The following is a 19,095-nucleotide window of genomic DNA, read 5'->3' on the forward strand; positions in this document are numbered from 1 at the left end:
CAAAAAGTGAAGCAACCAACACAAAAAAACACAAAGACTGTAAGCATGCCTCAACAATTCAGGTGCCTTGTAAATGTATTAGTGAACAGATCTGTGTTGGAAGAAGTGCAGCCAGAGTGCTTCTTGGAGGACAGGATAGCCAGACTTCGTCTCTCATACTTCGGACATGTTGTCAGGAGGGACTAGTCTCTGGAGAAGGATATCATGTTTGGTAAGGTGGAGGGTCAGAGAAAAAGAGGAAGACCCCAGTGAGATGGATTGGCAAAGTGGCAGCATCAATGGACTCTAGTGTGGCAACAATTGTGAAGTTAGACCAGGACTGGGCAGTGTGTCATTCTGTTGTGCATAGGGTCACTATGAGTCAGTACCAACTCGATGGCACATAAGAATAACAACAGTGAGTGGTTGAATTCTAAGGATTGTCTTCTTCAGAATTCAACCACGTTCAAAACCATGAATGTTCTAAGGAAATCATTTTAAAAGGAAATGAGTACAACTGTTTCCAAACACACCTCTTATCTCCTATTGACTAGCCCAGTCCTTTTTTTTTTTTTTTTTTTTTTTTGATCTAAAAGGATGCTTTATTGTTTTCATTTGGTCCACGGCTTGGGAGCAGAGAGCCACCAGGGTGTTGACTATGCTGCCTCTATGGCTGGAGAGCAAGGTTCAGGTAGAAGGTCTGCGGGCTGAAAGGCCCTTCACAGGTTGTGGCGCTCCACAGGTTCTTCCTAGTCATGGCTGAGAGTGAGCCTCTCAAAGAGATATTTGCCCTACCCTGCTTGGGGACCAGCCATCCTACAGAGATTGGTCAAGTAGTCACCCATCTTCTTGATAATTTTCACCTCCTCATCAAGGAAATGGTTCTCCAGAAAGTCGCAGAGGTGGGGATCTGTGTGGGTAGTACCCACAGCATGCAGATCCAGAAGGGACTGGTTCAGGCTCTTCTCCAGGGCCTGGGAGGCTTCCATGGCATCCAGGGTTCATCCCCACTTATTTTGGGATGGCTTTTGCATCTCCTGGAAGACAGTGCAACCACCATGCTGGTTTTGCAGTTTCTAGAGACGTTCCTCACCCTTGTGCTTCTCCTTCACCAACTCACAGAAGAAGTGTCCCATGTCTTCCAAGGCCACATCATTGCGAACAAAATATAAACCCAGAGAGAGGTAGGTGTAAGAGGTCCGTGGGTGCAGATTAACCAGACGGTTGATGCTGGCATTTGCTTCAGCAGAGGAATTCTGATGGATTGAAGAGCTCACTGTTGGTTGAAGATTCGGAGCTAACCACACACCAAAAAAACAAAAACGGTGTTTAGCTGGTCCCAGTAACAGGAAATGGTCAAGAAGATGGTCCCGGAGAAGAGATTGTGCCTAAAGAAGCTGTTAGAGGTGTTCCGAGGCTGGAGGTGGGGAGTACCCGGATCTGTTCTGTCCAAACACTACTGAAGCAAGACACAGATCACAGGACCACAACGTGAATTTCCCCATTGCTTATTCATTAAGCAATGAATTGTGATTAGTAGGGTTTTAAATTGTGGTTATTCACTTGTCTCTATTTCTGTGCATATCCAATATATTACAAAAGCTGTCTTAGCTTTCCAGATTAACATATTGTTTTGCTAAATTATGTTTTATTTAGTGGCTTATGTATTATGAAATCTTTATTATTATAAATTAATGTTTTAAATAAGCAGGAAAGCCTCCTCCTGTGAACATTAAAGTACATTTATTTCAAATAGCAAATTCTCAAATATATTAATGATTACTAATGCCATCCCAAGACATTAAGGCAAGAACATTAACTTTGTTCAAATCTATGACCATTCATTAACTGTCTTGAATTGAGTTTCAAGACTATTAAACAGTCTAATTAACGATCTGTGCATGTGTCATATTTTCCTCATTTGCACTTTGTATTTTAGTATTTGGTAGAGAAGTTTAGCTAACCATAGTTCATCTGTGAAAATCTCTTAATATTTTTTGTTGAAGATTTCAATAATTTTGCAGGGTTAAGAAAACAATACAAAACTAGTCTTCATAGGATTTTCAAGGGACTAGCCTTTAGAAAGCAGATTGCCAGATTTTTCCTCTGAGTCAATTCTGCATGGCTTTAAACTCCCAATCCAGCAGTGAACAGTTCAGTAATGAACTGTTTGCACCCCTCAGGATTCTCATATTTGAGTTTTTATAGGAAATATAACCATAATAGATCTATATATAATTGATTCCAACTATTTATTGTGAAAGTTTGTTAATTGTACTTTTTCAAATGTACCCTCTTTAACTAGCAACACATTGTCTTGAAGATAGTAGATACGTAATGTATGTTTGACTAATTGACATTTAAATTCTAAAACTCCCCTGTAAAGTCTGATGACACTACATCTAAGTCATGTCCATACATCTAAGCAAAAATGTTGTTGTTGTGAAGTGCCGTCGAGTCGGTTCCGACCCATAGCGACCCTGTACAGGGTTTCCAAGGGTGTAAATCTTTACGGGAGTAGAAAGCCTTATCTTTCTCCTGCGGAGCGGCTGGTAGTTTCGAACCGCTGACCTTAAGGTTCGCAGCCCGATTCGTAACCACTACGCTACCAGAGTCGTTATTAAAGTTCAAAACCTATAATCCTAAACTTGGTCAAGTTCTGTATTGACACACCCACCCTGGTTATTTCCCTTTTTTATTAGTTCCTATTTCTGCATGATAAGAGCCCTGATAGCATAGTGGATTATGAGCTGGGCTGCTAACTGAAAGGTCAGCTGTTTGAATCTACGAGTCCCTCCAAGGAAGAAAGAGGAGGCTTTCTGATCCTGTAAAGATTTGCAGCCTCGCAAACTCTATACAGTGTTGCTATGAGTCGGAACCAACTTGATGGCACTTATCAACAACATTTCCACATGAAGTTAGATCCTCCTAATGTAATAATTTCCAGGAAATGGCCTCTGAGTTCTCCTTTGCTTCCCTATACACAGTTACTGTGCAGACTCCAAGTTATTATCAGAAATTAGAACACTTGCTTCTTCAATAGTGAAGTAAAAAGAAAAAAAGTCCCATTTGTCTTTGTTTTTTTTTTTTGGACTGTCTGAATATTCAGCGCCCGTGTATCTCTTTCACAATAACACTTATTAAACTTATCTACTCAAATCCCTTCTGCCATATATCTACTACATTACTATCAGTGGGGCCTCCAGCTACAACTCTGATATCATCTGACATTTTCTTTTTAAAATCAACAAGAATTAGAAAGTATGCTCTCTTAGAATTGTCATTAAAATAGTTTCCCACAGGAGAACCACATTATTACTGAACACATTGTCTTGGGGATACCTTTGCTTACACCTCTTGGGAATGATACAAATTTTGTTTGTTTTACTTTGCTTACTTGTTAATAAATACATTTCAATAAATCTTACTTTTTCTACACAAACATTTCCTGTTTCCCCTATTTCTTAAAAGCCCACACTCTATATTCACTTTAGCTTTTTTGTTGTTTTTGCTAAGCACCGTTGAGTGGGTTCTGACACATAGCGACTCTGTATAGGGTTTCCGAAGAACTGCTAATAGGTTTGAACCACCAACCTTGCAGGTAGCTGTCAAATAATTATCATACAGAACCACATAAGGACTCCCACTTTAGCATAGGAAAACATTATTTTCAAATATTCTTCAGATATTTTCCTCTGAGGTTTTTAGTACAGGGAATTTGTAAATATCGCGAAAGTGATGTTAATGGAGTATAATTACTCAGAGACCCCACAGTTGGAAGGAATGCAAATGTTCTCTGTGAGTTCTACTACTATAATACATTGTATCCTGACCTGTAATTACTTTGGGATTTCCCAATATTTCTGAAGGTCATATTTGTGCTTTGGGATGGTCTCATCAGCTAAGTTTTAAGTTAGATAATTCTTTTTTTCATAAAGTATATTTTTCTTTCGGTTTAGCATTTTTAAGTTTTCTGATGAATTATATTGTTTGTTAGATAATTCAATTTCTTACTGAGTTATCTGATATACAGTGATAGTGGTGGTGGTATACTGTGGAGTCTATTACAACTCACAGCAACCCTGCATAGGGTTTCCGAGGCTGTAAATCTTTATAGGAGCAGAAAGATGCATCATTCTCCTGCGTCACGAATGGTAGTTTCACACTGCTGACCTTGAAGTCAGTAGCCTGACTTGTAACCACTACGCTACCAGAACTCCTTTTATCTGATATATGGAGATAGATCATTATAAACTTCATCCCACAGAGTAAGTAACTAAGGTGGAAGTGTTTCCTTACGGAACCAAATCCTTAATCCTTATACTTGGAATGCTCTATGAACTTTAAGATTTAAACCTTGAAAAAAAAAAAAAAAATCAGTTTTAAACTTTCATTTCTATATCCAAATAATTTTTTAGTATTTCATATATTCTGGGAATTATTCTAGGCAAGAGCAAAGTAATGATACCATAGTGACACAGCAAAATTTGTTAGGTGTATACTTTATATAATGTTAACTATGCATAAAAGGAAGGAGCTCTGGTAGCGTAGTGGTTACGAATCGGGCTGTGAACTGCAAGGTCGGCAGTTTGAAACTACCAGCTGTTCTGTGGGAGAAAGATGAGGCTTTCTGCTCCTGTAAAGATTTACAGCTTCAGAAACCCAGTACAGGGTCGTTATGAGTTGGAACCGACTCCACGGCACATAACAACAACAACAACATGCATAAAAGGAGGGGCACTAGGTCTCATAATTAACAACCTAATCACCAAAATACTCTTGAAAATTGTTGTTATGTTGTTATTGCTATTGCTCTCATTTTGAACATTCATTGGTGGCTAAAATGGCTAAGTCCTTGGCTGTTAACAAATGGTTGGAGGTTTGAGTTCACCCAGAGACATATCAGAAGAAAGGTCTGGCAATCTATTATCAAAATATCAGTCACTGAAAGCTCTATGAAGCATACTTCTACTCACACACATGGGTTGTCACGATTCAGAACTGACTCAATGACAACTTAGTTGAGGTGTATTGGCCTTTCAGTGGTATAAATCTCACTTTCCATATCAAAAGCCCAAGTTTGATTCTTGGCCAGTAACTCAAAAACACCCTCCACCCATCTGTCAGGGTATGTTTGCATGTTTGCATGTTATGAACAGATTTCAGCAGATATTCCAGACTAAGGAAGAGTATCATGAAAGTTCTGGTAATCTACTTCTGAAAATCAGCCAATGGAAACCTATGAATCACAATGGTCTGATCCTGCTCTTCATGGGGTTGCCATGAATTGGCCTGATTTATTAACAGCTAACAACAAGACCACAAAAATGTGATAGGCTAATACTTTATAAAGGACAATTAGAAACAAAAAACAATTATACTATAACATCTTTAACATAAGCGATGTAGATATAGTTCTGAGGATTACAATGGAAGACTATCCTTATGGTAGATGCATTCTTCAGACAGGGCAATACGGCGAAAGAGACTTTCAAAGAAATTAAGACTATTTTTGATGTCAGCACAGTGACAAAGTAATCAGCTCCAAGAATATATATCCTCACAGACACATCAAAGAACAAGTAGAAACTGTCAGAACTCTGAAAATCGTCAACGATCTGTGGGATGACATTAAGAACATTATGCAGGAAGAGCAAAATGTCATTAAAAATAAAAAACAAAACACAGGAAAGAAAGAAAAGACCAAAACTGATGTCTTTAGCTTGTTCGTGAGAGATAAGAAATTAAAGTGATTCTAAGAAATGAGGAAGTAAAAGACTGAACAGAAAATTTCAAAGAGTAGCTTGAGAAGGCAAAATCAAGTATTATAATGTGCAAAGATTTGGAGTTAGAAAATCAAAATGGAATAATATGTTCAGCGTTTCTCTAACTGAAAGAACTGAAGGAAAAATTCAAGCCTTGACATGCAATATTGAAAAACTGTAAGGACAGAACATTGAATGAGGCAGATAGCAACAAAAGAATATATAATGAATACATTACTGTGTAGTCACTATATCAAAAATAAATAGTAAATATTAAACCATCTCAAGGGATAGCATATGATTATGAATCGAAGGTACAGAGGCAAGAAGTCAAAGCTGCACTGAAGACACTGGCAAAAAACAAGGCTCCAGGAATTACTAGAATATAATAGAAATCTTTCAACTAACTTATACAGCTCTGGAGGTAGTCATTCAACTATGACAAGAAATTTGGAAGACAGCTACCTGTCTGACAGATTGGAAGAGACTAATATTTATACCCATTCTAAGAGTAGTAACCCAATGGAATACAGAAATCATTGAACAATGTCATTAATATCACATGCAAGTAAAATTTTGCTGAAAATAATCCAGAAAGCAGCAGTACATTGGCAGGGAACTGACAAATTTAAGCTGAGCTGGATTCAGAAGAGAACATGTCACTGATGCTAGATAGTACTTGATTGTAAGAATGGGATACCAGAGAGATATTTACTTGTGGCTTGTTGACTATGCAAAGTCGCAATTGTATGGAATATGACAAGATATGAATAACATTATGAAGAATGGGCATTCCAGAACACTTCATTATGCTAATGAGTAACCTGTACATAGACCAAGAGGCTGATGTTCCATCAGAACAAGTCGGGATACAGAATGTTTAAAAATAAGGAAAGGTGTGTGACAAGGTTGTATCTTTCCACCATACTTATTCAATCTGTATGTTGAGCAAATAATTCGAATAACTTGTATATGAACAACGTGTCATAGGATTGGAGGAAAACTCATGAACAAATTCTGATATACAGATGATATAACCTTGTTTGCTGGAAGCGAAGAGGAATTAAAATGCTCACTGATGAAAATCAAAGACTTCAGCTTTCAGTATGCATTGCAACTCAATGTTAAAAAAAAGACAAAAAGTTCTTACAACTAGACCAATAAATAACATCAAGATAAATGGAGAAAAGTTTGAAACTGTCAAATACTTCATTTTGCTCGGATCCATAGTAAACACTTGTGGAAACAGCAGTTGCAGAACCAAATGATGGATTGCATTAGGCAAATCTCCTGCACAAGACCTCTTTAAAGCGTTCAAGAGCAAAGATGTCAGTTTGAAAACTAACGTGCACCTTACATCAATCATGGAATTTTTCATTAGCTTCACATGCATGTGAAAGTTGAAGAATGAATATAAAGAAGACCATAGAACTGATGCATTTGAGTTATGGTGCTAGAGAAGAAAATTAAAAAAGTACCATGGACTGCCAGAAGAACAAATATGCCTTGGAAAAAGTACAGTCCTAAGGAGCTCTGGTAGGGTAGTGGTTACGAATCGGGCTGCTAACCTCAAGATAGGCAGTTCAAAACTACCAGTGGTTCCGCGGGAGAAAGATGAGGCGGTCTGCTCCTGTAAAGACTTACAGCCTCAAAAACCCTGTGCAGGGTCACTATGAGTCGGAATCGACTCCATGGTACTTAACAACAACAACAATGCTCCTTAGAAGTCAGGATGTGAGACTTCATCTCTCATACTTCAGACAGTTTATTAGGAGGAACATGTCTCTTGAAAAAGACATCATTCTTGGTAAAATGGAGGCTTATCCAAAATAAAAAAGGAAGACGCCCAAGAAGATGTTCAGTTGAGTTTTGTTAAAAAATTTATAATAGTCCTGACCTCAAAATATTTTTTTCTTCCCATGGCACAATTTTTCTTTTAATACAACCTAATGAGATTAAGAAAAGTGTATTAATGATAGAACTTATCTGCAGCCATACACAGATCACAGATACATGTTTAAACATGTCTTGTTTGGAATAAAACCATCAATGTGTGAACTGGGACCCTAGGGGCAATACTTTCTGACTTAAACTTGTGTGTGTATATACATGCTTCACTCATTTTTCTTTTCTAGAAAAACAAACCTAAGACATAAATGTACATACAGATATGTATGTAAATGGTGCATATATACTCATAGACGATAGAGTTATACATAGTTCTCACACTTAACCAAGCAACTTGTTAGAAAGTGTTTTTGGTTTGAAGACTTAGGACCTTAATCTAATGGTATAATTCAGTCAACTGACATCACAGAGTTCATGGTCTGCAGCCTAGTGAATAGCATCTAGAATCTTTAGGTTTCTGAACAACAACGTAGGATACAACTATTGACCTTTACAGGTTGGAAGCAAAAGAGAAAGGAGGAGAGAAAAAGCTCAGAGAAGAAACTCAGCTTTAGAGTTGATAGCCTTCTGGTATCAGGGTAAATGTAGGCTATCAACTCTGTAGATGAGTTTCTTCTCTGAGAATGTTCTTTCTTTCTTTCTCTGTTGCTCCCAACCAGTAGAGATTAACAATCATAACCTAGAGGGTTGTTCACAAGCCTAAAGGTTACCACTATTAACTATTATTATCCTGACCCCCATGTTGTTGTTCTTAGGTATCATCAAGTCAGTTTCTAGTCATAGTGATATTATGTACAAAGAAGTAAACACAGCCTGGTACTGTGCCAGACTCACAATCATTGTTAAGCTTGAAGCCATTGCTACTCTCACTGTGCCAATCAATCTAATTGGGGCCACACTGCACTTTACCTAGCATGATGTAATTCTTCAAGGATTGGTTCCTCCTAATAATACATTTTAAGTATGCAAGAACTTGTCTCACCATCCTGGCTTCTAAGGAACATTCTGGCTGTACTTTTTCCAATACAGATTTGTTTGTTCTTTTGGCAGTCCACATACAATACTTTTAGCATTCTTCTCCATCATCATAACTGAAATGCATCAGTTCTTCTACAGTCTTCCTGATAAACCATTCAACTTTCACAGGCATATAAAGCCACTGAAAATACCATGACTTGGATAAGGCAGTCTTTCATCCTCAAACTAACATCTTTGCTCTTGAACACTTTGAAGAAGTCTAGTATGGCAGATTTTCCTAATGCAATATGTTCTTTGATTTTATGCCTGCTGCTTCCATGAGTGTAGATAGTGGATCCAAGCAAAATTAAGTTTTTGACAGTTTCAATCTTTTCTCCATTTATTATGATGTTATTTATTGGTTACATGATGAGGATTTTAATTTTTTATATTGAGGTGCAACCCATATTTAAGGCTGTGATCTTTGATTTTCATCTGAAAGTATTTTAAGTCACCTTTGCTTTCAGCAAACGAGATTTCATTATCTATATATTACAGTCTGCTAATAAGTCTTCTCCAAACATGAACACAGTTTTCTTCATATAATCCAGCTTCTCAGATTATTTGCTAAGCATATAGGTTGACTAATTATGGTGAACATATAGAACGCTGGAATACAACTTCCCTGATTTTAAATCATCCAGTGTTCCTTTGTTCTGTTGGAATGATTGCCTGTTGGGCTATTTACTGGTTCCTCATGAGCACAATTCAGTATTCCAGAATGCTCATTCTCTGCAATGTTGTACATTGCTTGGCATGATCCACACAATTGAAAGCCTTTGCATAGTCAACAAAGCACAGGTAAACATCTTTCTGATATTCTCTGCTTTTAACCAAGTTCAATCTGACATCAGCAGTGATATTAATTATTCCATATCCTTTTCTGAATCCATCTTGAACTTCTGGCAGCTGCCTGTCAATGTACTGTTGTAGCCATTTTGAGTTATCTTTAGCAAAAGTGTACTTGCATGTGGTATTAAGAATATTGTCTGATGATTTCTACATTCCATTGGGTCACCACTACAGAATGGGCACAAATATGAATCTCTTCCTATCAGTTAGCCAGGTAGCTCTCTTCCAAATTTCTTGGCATAGATGACTGTCTACAGTGCTGTGTCAGGTTGTTGAAATGTTTCTATTCATATTCCATCATTTCCTGGGGTCTTTTTCTTTGCCAATGCTTTCAGTGCACCTTGGATTTTTTCCTTTAGTACTATTGGTTCTTTATCATATGATAGCTCTTGAAATGTTTGAAAATTGTCTGTTTCTTTTGGTTACAGTAATTCTGTATATTCCTTCCATCTTCTTTTGATACATTCAGCATCATTCAATATTTTACCATAGAATCCTTCAATATAGCAATTCAAGGTTTGAAATTTTTCTTCAGCTCTTTCAGTTTGAGAAACTCTGAACCTGTTGGTCTCTTAGTTTTCTGATCCCAGGTCTTTGCACATTTCATTATAATACTTGACTTTGTCTTCTCAAGCTGCCCTTTGAAATTTTATGTTAAGTTCTTTTTTGTCCTCATTTTTTCCATTTCTTTAGCATCTCTTTGCTGTAGAGCAAGTTTCAGAGTCTATTTTGACATTTCATTTTAGTCTTTTCCTTCTTTCTTTTCTTCTTAATGACCTTTTGCTTTCTTCCTGTATGATGCTCTGGATGTCATCCCCAAACTATCAGGTCTTTAGTCATTAATATGTAATCCATCAAATCTTCTCTTGAAATTATATCTAAATTCAGGTACAATATGTTCAAGGTCATTTCTTTGGCTTTGGTGGCCATGTTTTAATATTCTTTAGCTTCAGCCTGAACTTGCATATGAAGAACTGATGGTGTGTTCCATAGTGTGCTCCTTACCTTGTTTTGGCTGATTTTATGGAGCTTTTCCATAGTCTCTTCCATAGGTATAGTCAATGTAATTTCTGTGTATTCCATCAAGTGAGGTCCATGTGCATAGTTGTGTTTTATGTTGTTTAAAAAGGTATTTGTAATGAGTCAGTCAATGGTCTTGCCATATTCTGTCATGAGATCTCCACCATCAGTTTATCATTAAGACCATAATTTCTAATCACATATCGCTGTAGTTTAATGTGCTACACTGCAAAGTCGGTTTGAACCACCAGATCAGTGGTTCAAGCTCACCAGCCACTCCTTGGAAACCCTATAAAGGATTGCTGTGAGTCATAATTGACTTAATAGCACTTATGTTGTTGTTGTTAAGTGCTGTGGAGTCAATTCCAACTCATAGCGACCCTGCACAGGATTTCCAAGGCTGTAAATCTTTACAGGATCAGAAAGCACTTATATAGCACTTAATAGTACTATATCTGACAACTTTCTGGTGCTATTCATATTTCAATATTCAGTATTTTGGTGCTAATAAAGTTCCACTGCTATTCAAAAGGTTTTCAGCAGTTTAAATTTCAGAAGTTGCCAGCTTTATTTCTTCTTAGTCTTAGTATGGAAATTCAGCTAAAACCTAAGCACCATGGGTATACCACACTGGTACTTAAAATACCAGTATCATAGCTTCTAGCATCACACCAACACACAAGCCACAATCATACGTCAAACTGACAGGTGAGTTTGGAAGCTAATATAATGTGAGAAAAACATAGAGCAGAACTCAAATTCATAAAAAGTCTAGTCTGATTGGACTAGATGTGACAAGAAACTTCCTAAGATGATTGTACTTTAAACTTTAAACTGAAACTATTCCCTAAGACTTCCTTTTTATGAAGTAAAAAATTTGCACATAACATATATTATCTGTGAATGTACTATGTTAAAAAATAAATTTCTTTTTAAGACTAAAAGTCAACAATTACACTAAAGCAAAGATTAAAAAAATAATAATAATAAGGAGCAGGTGGGAATTTCCCACCTCAGAAGATTCTGGATGGGGATCAGGATTTCACCTAGGGTCTTGTGCAATGCAAAGGCTCCGCAGGAAGCCTCCTTCACTGCAAAAGTTCTAGCCCCATTTTAAGTATTCCAATCAGTTATAGGCTGAAGACAGACTTACAAGCTTCCTATGTTGATGTTTCTGGCTATTCCTTTCTCTCCCCTTCAAGCGTCTATTTTACAATAGGAGGTAAGGGAAATCAAGATTCAAAAGACAGCCAAGCATCTTAACACCATTTCCCCACTTTTACCCGTTCAAACCATGCCTCAATCCTTGTATCCCTGAGCCCTATTGTTCCAAGGTTGTGCTTACATCATTATTTACCTCTGTCCTACTTAGCCCATGTAAACCTGCCTAACTGTTCTCCCAACTGCCTTGTCTTCCTTTCCCCTTCCCCTTCTACTGTATGCTACCACCACCATCCAAACTATCCTGTGTCTATTCCATACCCTGTACTCCACTATCCTGTGTCTATTCCCTACCCTGCGCTCCACCATCACCTCCCTCCCATAACCCCATCCCATATACCCTGGTAACCAACAAAATCCCCTCCTTTTTAGTGTGGGTACTTTTTCTTATAATGGACTCCTATGGTTCAATAGGTAATGATTGCTATCAGGTCTGACAGTGAGTGTTGGAAAGGTAAAGGTAGAAGTTTTGTAACAAAAGGAGGGGAGTAGTTGGTTTTGAAGTCCAGGAAGGGAGGTTCCTAGAACCATCAAAGGAGAAAAGCAAAGTGCGGGAACCTGTCCAGTGAAGCACTGAAGCCTGGAATGCAGTCAGAGACGATGACCTGGAGAGGAGGAGTGGCTGGGAACTCTGGACTCAGGAAGGGAGAGGAGCTGTGTGCTGGTGGCCAGGGAGCAGGCGTTCAGGGTGTACCCTTTGGCTGTTTGATGATGCATGCAGGGGATTGTAATCATTGTAGTGAAACAAAATACGATAGGATGAATGTAAAGCTGATGTTCTCCCATGTAAACTAACACATAATTCACAATAAAAACTTAAAAAATAAAATAAAGAGCAGGGAAACTAGAGGACTAGAAATGGAATAATCAGAACACAATTTAACAGAATGTTGAGACATTGTGAAAATGTAACTGTCAATGAACCAGTCAGGTAAAAGTAATCAAATAGGAACATCACTTTCTATATAATTTTATGTGTAAAATGCAATAAAATAATATTATTATTTAAAAATAATGAATGGAAAAAAGGCTTAGTATTTACACTGGGCTGAACTCTAGACTCAGTATAATCTTGGCTAAGTATTAAAGGACTGTTCTATAACATAACAAATCTGCAAAGACAGGGAGAGGTATTTTACCTTTATGGGTTTTATTTTGTTTGTTTTGTTTTGATTAGTCTTTGATTTGTTTCACTTCAGTTCCTAGCATTCAATAAAATCTCTATAAAAACAAATATTAACTGCAATTAAAAAACAGAGATTTCAAATGAAGACAGTCTTAGCAAGAATAGTTTAGAAATTATTAAACTAAAGAACTACTGTAAACTCCAAAAACATAAATGTCCAAAAAAACAGAAAACCCTAGAAAAAGAAGATATCTAATTTTAATAATTGCTTTATTATAATATTCAAATAGCTCATTTTCAACAACAGCAAAAAAATAACAAGGACTACAAAAAATCGGAAAGGATGGACTATTAAAATGAACAAAATAAAGCTACAGAAACCATCCCCAATGAAGCCAACACATCGGACATACTAGATAAAGACTTTAAAACAAATGTGTTAAATATACTCAAAGAGACTAAGGAAAACACTCATAAACACTAAAATTAGGAAAACTATTTATGAACAAAATGCGGATATCAATAAAGAGAAAAAAATTAAAAAGGGAACTAAACAGAAATTCCAGAGTTGGAATGAACACTACTGAGATGAAAAACTCACTAGAGTGGTTCAAGTGAGCAGGCAGAAGAAAGAATCAGCAAACATGTAGATAAGACAAATGAAGGTGCGAGTATGGAGAACAGATATGAATAGGAAGGAATAAAAGTAAAATGAGCCTAAGGGGTATGGAACACCATCCACGATACCAATATTCACATGATAGAAGTCACAGAAGAAGAAGTCAGAGAGACAAGGGCAGAAAGAATATTTAAAGAACTAATAGCCAAAGGTACTCCAAAAGACATGAGTCTGCGCATTCAAGTAGGATAAACTTAAAGAAATAGACACCAATACACACTATGATCAAACTGTCAAAAGGCAAAGAGAGAATCATGAAAGCAGGAATCGAGAAGTGATATGTCATGTACAAGAAACCATCAATTAGATTGTAAACCAATTTCTTATTAGATACTTTGGAAACCAGAAGGTAGTGGGACAACATATTTAAAGTCCAAAAAGAAAACTGCTGCAAGGCAAGAACATAGCAGACAAATGTCTCCCACAAACAAAAATGCAAAAATTCTTTATAAAAATGTTATATGAAATATTTGTTGTTAAGTGCTGTGGAGTCAGTTACAACTTATAGTGACCCTATAAAGAGTTTCCAAGGAGCAGCTGGTGAGTTTCAACTACTGACCTTTCAGTCCAGTACTTATCCTACAATGCCACACCAGGACTCTATCATAAGAAATATATTGAAATGTAGAACAATATATATAGTACGACCAAGTGTATGTTTAACATCCAAAAGATCAATCAACATAATCATTACACTAGCAGGATAAAGTTTAAAAAAAGTGTTCAACTCAATAGATGCAAGAAAAAAAAAAAGAGCACAAAATTGAGTACTTATTTATAACAAAAACTGACTGCAAACCAGAAATAGAAGGAACTGAGCTTATTCCTATAAATAATGAATGAAAACACAATCACAGCTAATATCATGTGCCATGATGAAAAATATCATGCTTTCTACTGGAAGTCTGCAATAAGACAAGGACATTTATGTACTATTTTTATTTAATATTTTAATAAAGGTGAATGTGATAAGAAACAAATAATAGTGATTAGAAAGAGATAAATTTTCACATCTTTGTTTATTCACAGATGACATGACTGGATAAGTAGAAAATTCAAAATAATATGCAATGGAATTATTAGGACTCATATTAAAATTTATCAAGTTGGTAGCACAGTAGATCAGTTTTATGTTATTATAACCCCAAATTTGATATTTACTGTACTATCATGCTAGACTATTGGAAAATGAACCATAAAAATTATACTATTTATAATAACATAAAACAAAACAATGAAAAACATTTAATAGAAGGTTGCTGAAGAAAATAAAAGAAGATTTAAATAAATGGAGAACTATAATATGTGGAAGATTCATTGCTATTAAGACTGAAATCCTCCCCCAAACAATTACATTTAGGGGACACATTTAAATGTTGTACACTAAATTTTATGTGAAAATGCAGAGGGACTAGAATAACAACATCAATCTTACTGATAAATAACAAGTTGGAGGAAAAATACTACCCATGTAAAAATACAAATCATATTACAAAACTATAATAATTAGCTAGACTGTGTTATTGCAAGGATAGACACATAGACCAGGCAAAGTTTAGGCTCCATAAATAAATTTACATATGTTGAATCACTTGATGTATTATAAATACACCATTGCAATTCCATGAAGGAAAGCTGTGTAAACACCATACCACAGAATAACTTCCTTAGACCTAAATATTGAAGGTAATACGTTAAAATTAGAATAATACCTTCATAATCTTGTTGTTTTTAGGTGCCATCCAACTCACAGCAACACTGCACCACAAAATAAAACACTGCCGGTCCTGCTCCATCCTCACAGCTGTTTTTATGTTTGAGCCCATTGCTGGTGCCACTGTGTCTATCTATCTCTTTGGGGATTTCTCTCTTTTTTGATGACCATCCACTTTTCCAAGCATGATTCCCTTCTCCAGATACTCTAGTATCTCCAAATACTGGTTCCTCTAGATACATACCCCAAGTATGAAAGATAGAACTTCTAAGGAGCATTCTGACTGACTTCTTCAAAACAAATATGTTTGTTCTTCTGGAAGTCCATGGTACTTTTAATATTCCTCGCCAACATAATAGTTCAAATGCATGCATTCTTCGCTGGTCTTCCTTATTTATTGTCTAACTATCACATACATATGAGGTGATTGAATATACCCTGGTTTGTGATTTATTCCTCAAACTAACATCATTGTTACTTAACACTTTAAAGTGATTTTTTGCAGCAGATTTGCTTAGTGCAATATGCCCTTTGATTTCTAGACTGCTGCTTACATGAACATTGATTCTGGATCCAAGCAAATTTAAGTCTTTGACAACTTCATGCTTTTCTGCATTTATCATGATGTCATTTATTGGTCCAGTGGTGGGGATTTTAGTTTTCTTTACATTGAGATGCAACCCATACTGAAGGTCTTTGATCTTCATCAATAAGTATTTCAAATCCTCTTCACTTTCAGCAAGCAAGGTTGTGTCATCTGCATATCACAGGTTGTTAATGAGTCTTTCTCCAACCATGATACCATGTTCTTCTTCATATAATCCAGCTACTCAGATTATTTGCTCAGCATACAGTTGAATCATTTGATGCACATCTGTCCTGATTTTAAACCATTCAGTGTTCCTTCATTCTGTTTAAACAGATGCCTTCATTCTGTTTAAACAGGTTCCTCATTAGCACAATTAAGTGTTCTGGAATGCCCATTCCATACAATCTTATCCACAGGTTGTTATGATCTACACAGTTGAATGCCTTTGCATAGTCAATAAAATACAGGTAAATATATTTCTGGTATTCTTTACTTTCAGCTAAGATCCATCTGTTGTCAGCAATGATATCCTTTGTTCCACTTCCTCTTCCAAACCTGGCTTGACTTTTTAGAAGCTCTCTGCATTTGTTTTTGAATTATCTTCAGCAAAATTTTACTTGCATGTGATATTAATGATATTGTTCAATGATTTACGTATTCCATTGGGTCACCTTTCTTTTGGGATTGGCATAAATAAGAATCTCTTTCAATCTGTTAGCCAGGTAACTGTCTTCTATATTTTTTTACATAGATTAGTGAGTGCCTCCAATGCTGCATCACTTTGTTGCAACATTTCAATTTGCATTCCAGTAATTCCTATAGCCTTTGGTTTGACCAATGCCTTCAGTGCCTGTTGGAGTTCTTCCTTCAATACCATTAGTTCTTGATCATATGGTACCTCCTGAAATGACTGGACATCAACCAATTCTTTTTGATTCAGTGACTGTGTATTTCTTCCACCTTCTTTTGATGTTTCCAGCTTCATTAGATATTTTGCATATTTGTTATTGTTAAGTGACCTCTAGTCAGTTTCTACTCATGGTGACCATGTATATGTTGTTGTTGTTGTTGTCAGGTGCCATCGAGTCGGAACCGACTCATAGCGACTCCATGCACAGCAGAACGAAACAATGTTCGATCCTGGGCCAACCTCACTACCGCTGCCACCCCCGAGTCCATCAATGATGCCACCTGGCTGATCCATCTCGTTGGAGGTCTTCCTCTTTTTCTCTGACCCTCCACCCTACCCAGCATGACATCCTTCTCCAACGATTGTTTCCTCCGGACTACATGTCCAAAGTAGGAGAGACGAAGCTTAGCCATCCTGGCCTCCAAGGAGCACTCTGGCTGCACTTCTTCCAAAACAGATCTATTGGTTCTTTTGGCAGTCCATGGCACCCTCAGTATTCTCCTCCAACACCACAACTCAAAGGCATCATGTATATAGGGTTTCCCAAAAGCAGCTGGTGGATTTGAATCTCTTATATTGGGGTTAGAAGTCTAGTGCTTATCCTAAAAAGTCACACCAGGACATCCATGTTGTTGTTGTTGTATTAAGTGCCATTAAGACAGTTCCATTGATATCAACTCTGTATAGGGTTTCTGAGGCTTTATATCTTTGTGAGAACAGAAAGCCTCATCATTCATCCAAGGAGAAGCTGGTGGGCTTGAACTGCTGACCTTGTTTTTACAACTGTTTCTTCATATTTTGAGTTGTGCCCCATCATCAAATGAAGACCCCAGAAGCTTAACTCCATCCATGTCATTAAGATCTATGCTACTTTGAGGAGGCAGTTCTTCCCAAGTCGTTATTTTGAGTACCTTTTGAACTGAGATGCTCATCTTTCAGCACTATATTTGACAATGCACCACTTCTTTTCATAAGGCTTTCAATGAATAACCATTCAGAAGTAGTCTACCAGTCCTACTTCCTAGGATATCTTAATCTGGAAGCTCTGCTAAAACCTGTCCTCCATGGGTGACCCTGTTGGTACTTAAAATGCTAGCTTTTAACATCACAGCAACACACAAGGCATCACAGTATGACAAACTGACAGATGGGTGGTGGTCATAACCTTGAGGAAGGAAAATTTATAAGCTTGGGGAAAGAAATTTTCTTAAATCCATTTTTTTTTCCTTGTAGCTTTTAATCCCTACCTAAGAAATTTGCCTTTCTCAAGGTTATAAAGGCAAAATTCTTTAATAGGAGTAAAAACTGTAAAACATCACACAAAAAAAGATTATGTGGACTTTTAGAGATACAGAATTTCTTTTCATCAAAGGACCTCATTAAAAAGAATAAAATAGAAAGCAAATGTCTCCAAAATACTTGGATGCAGAAAAATATTTCCTTAGGCTAGATTCTGTAAAGAAAGAAAGCCAGTAAAATTTATACATGTATATGTCTAGTGTGGCACGGTGGGCTAATGCGTCAGACTGCAAAGTCGTGTGAACTGCAAGGTTGGTGGTTCAAGGTCACCAGCTGCTCCTTGGAAACCCTTTATAGGGTCGCTATGGGTCAGAATTGACTCCACAGCACTTAACAACAACAATATATAAAGAGAAGTTTATATGAAGGAAAGGGTTCACAATTGTAGAGGTGGGCAAGTTCCAAATCCTGGTCAGATGAACCAAGATTAGCAGGCAGGTCTGGAAGGAAGACAGGCAGGCAGATAGGAGTCCCACGGCCAGGTCAGGTGAACCAAGATTAGCAGACAGTCCCAGCAGGCAGACTGGCAGGCAAACAATAGAGTAGGACAGTGGCTCAAGCCCAAATAACTGGAGATTAGAGGATGACCCAGATGTAAGATCCAGACCCAGAGGACAAGAAACTAAGCTTTGCCTGAGTGTCCATTATATTGGAAGCATGCCACAAGCCCAAGGAAACATCCCTTCAATTGATTGACGGCTCAGAGCAAATGATCCTAAAATTAACTCTTTATGCTCTTAGCCAATTATCATAGATTTAAGAATACTATATTAGCTCTTATCATAAGGAAAATCACATCTCAACTGTCAAATCACTGAAATCCTGACACAAAACCTGAACTATTACAAGTACCAAAAAAAGAGAAATAGACTTATGAATCATAAGGAAAGTAAGAACACAATATTAAAAAGAATAGCAAAGAGTGAAATTAGTCAGTCACAAAAAGAGAAATACTGCATAGGACCACTACTGTAAAGGACTAAGAAAAAGAAATTATACTGAAAGGGGGCAGGGGG

The 19,095-nt window shown here is 36.9% G+C and overlaps 1 pseudogene; it reads right to left on the bottom strand.

The window, feature by feature from the left end:
• Positions 1-728: 728 nt before the first annotated feature.
• On the bottom strand, positions 729-10,604 carry LOC102824489 (annotated as a pseudogene).
• Positions 10,605-19,095: the final 8,491 nt, after the last annotated feature.

This window comes from Chrysochloris asiatica, unplaced genomic scaffold (genome assembly GCF_000296735.1).
Source record: "Chrysochloris asiatica unplaced genomic scaffold, ChrAsi1.0 scaffold00123, whole genome shotgun sequence".
Lineage (NCBI taxonomy): Eukaryota > Metazoa > Chordata > Mammalia > Afrosoricida > Chrysochloridae > Chrysochloris > Chrysochloris asiatica.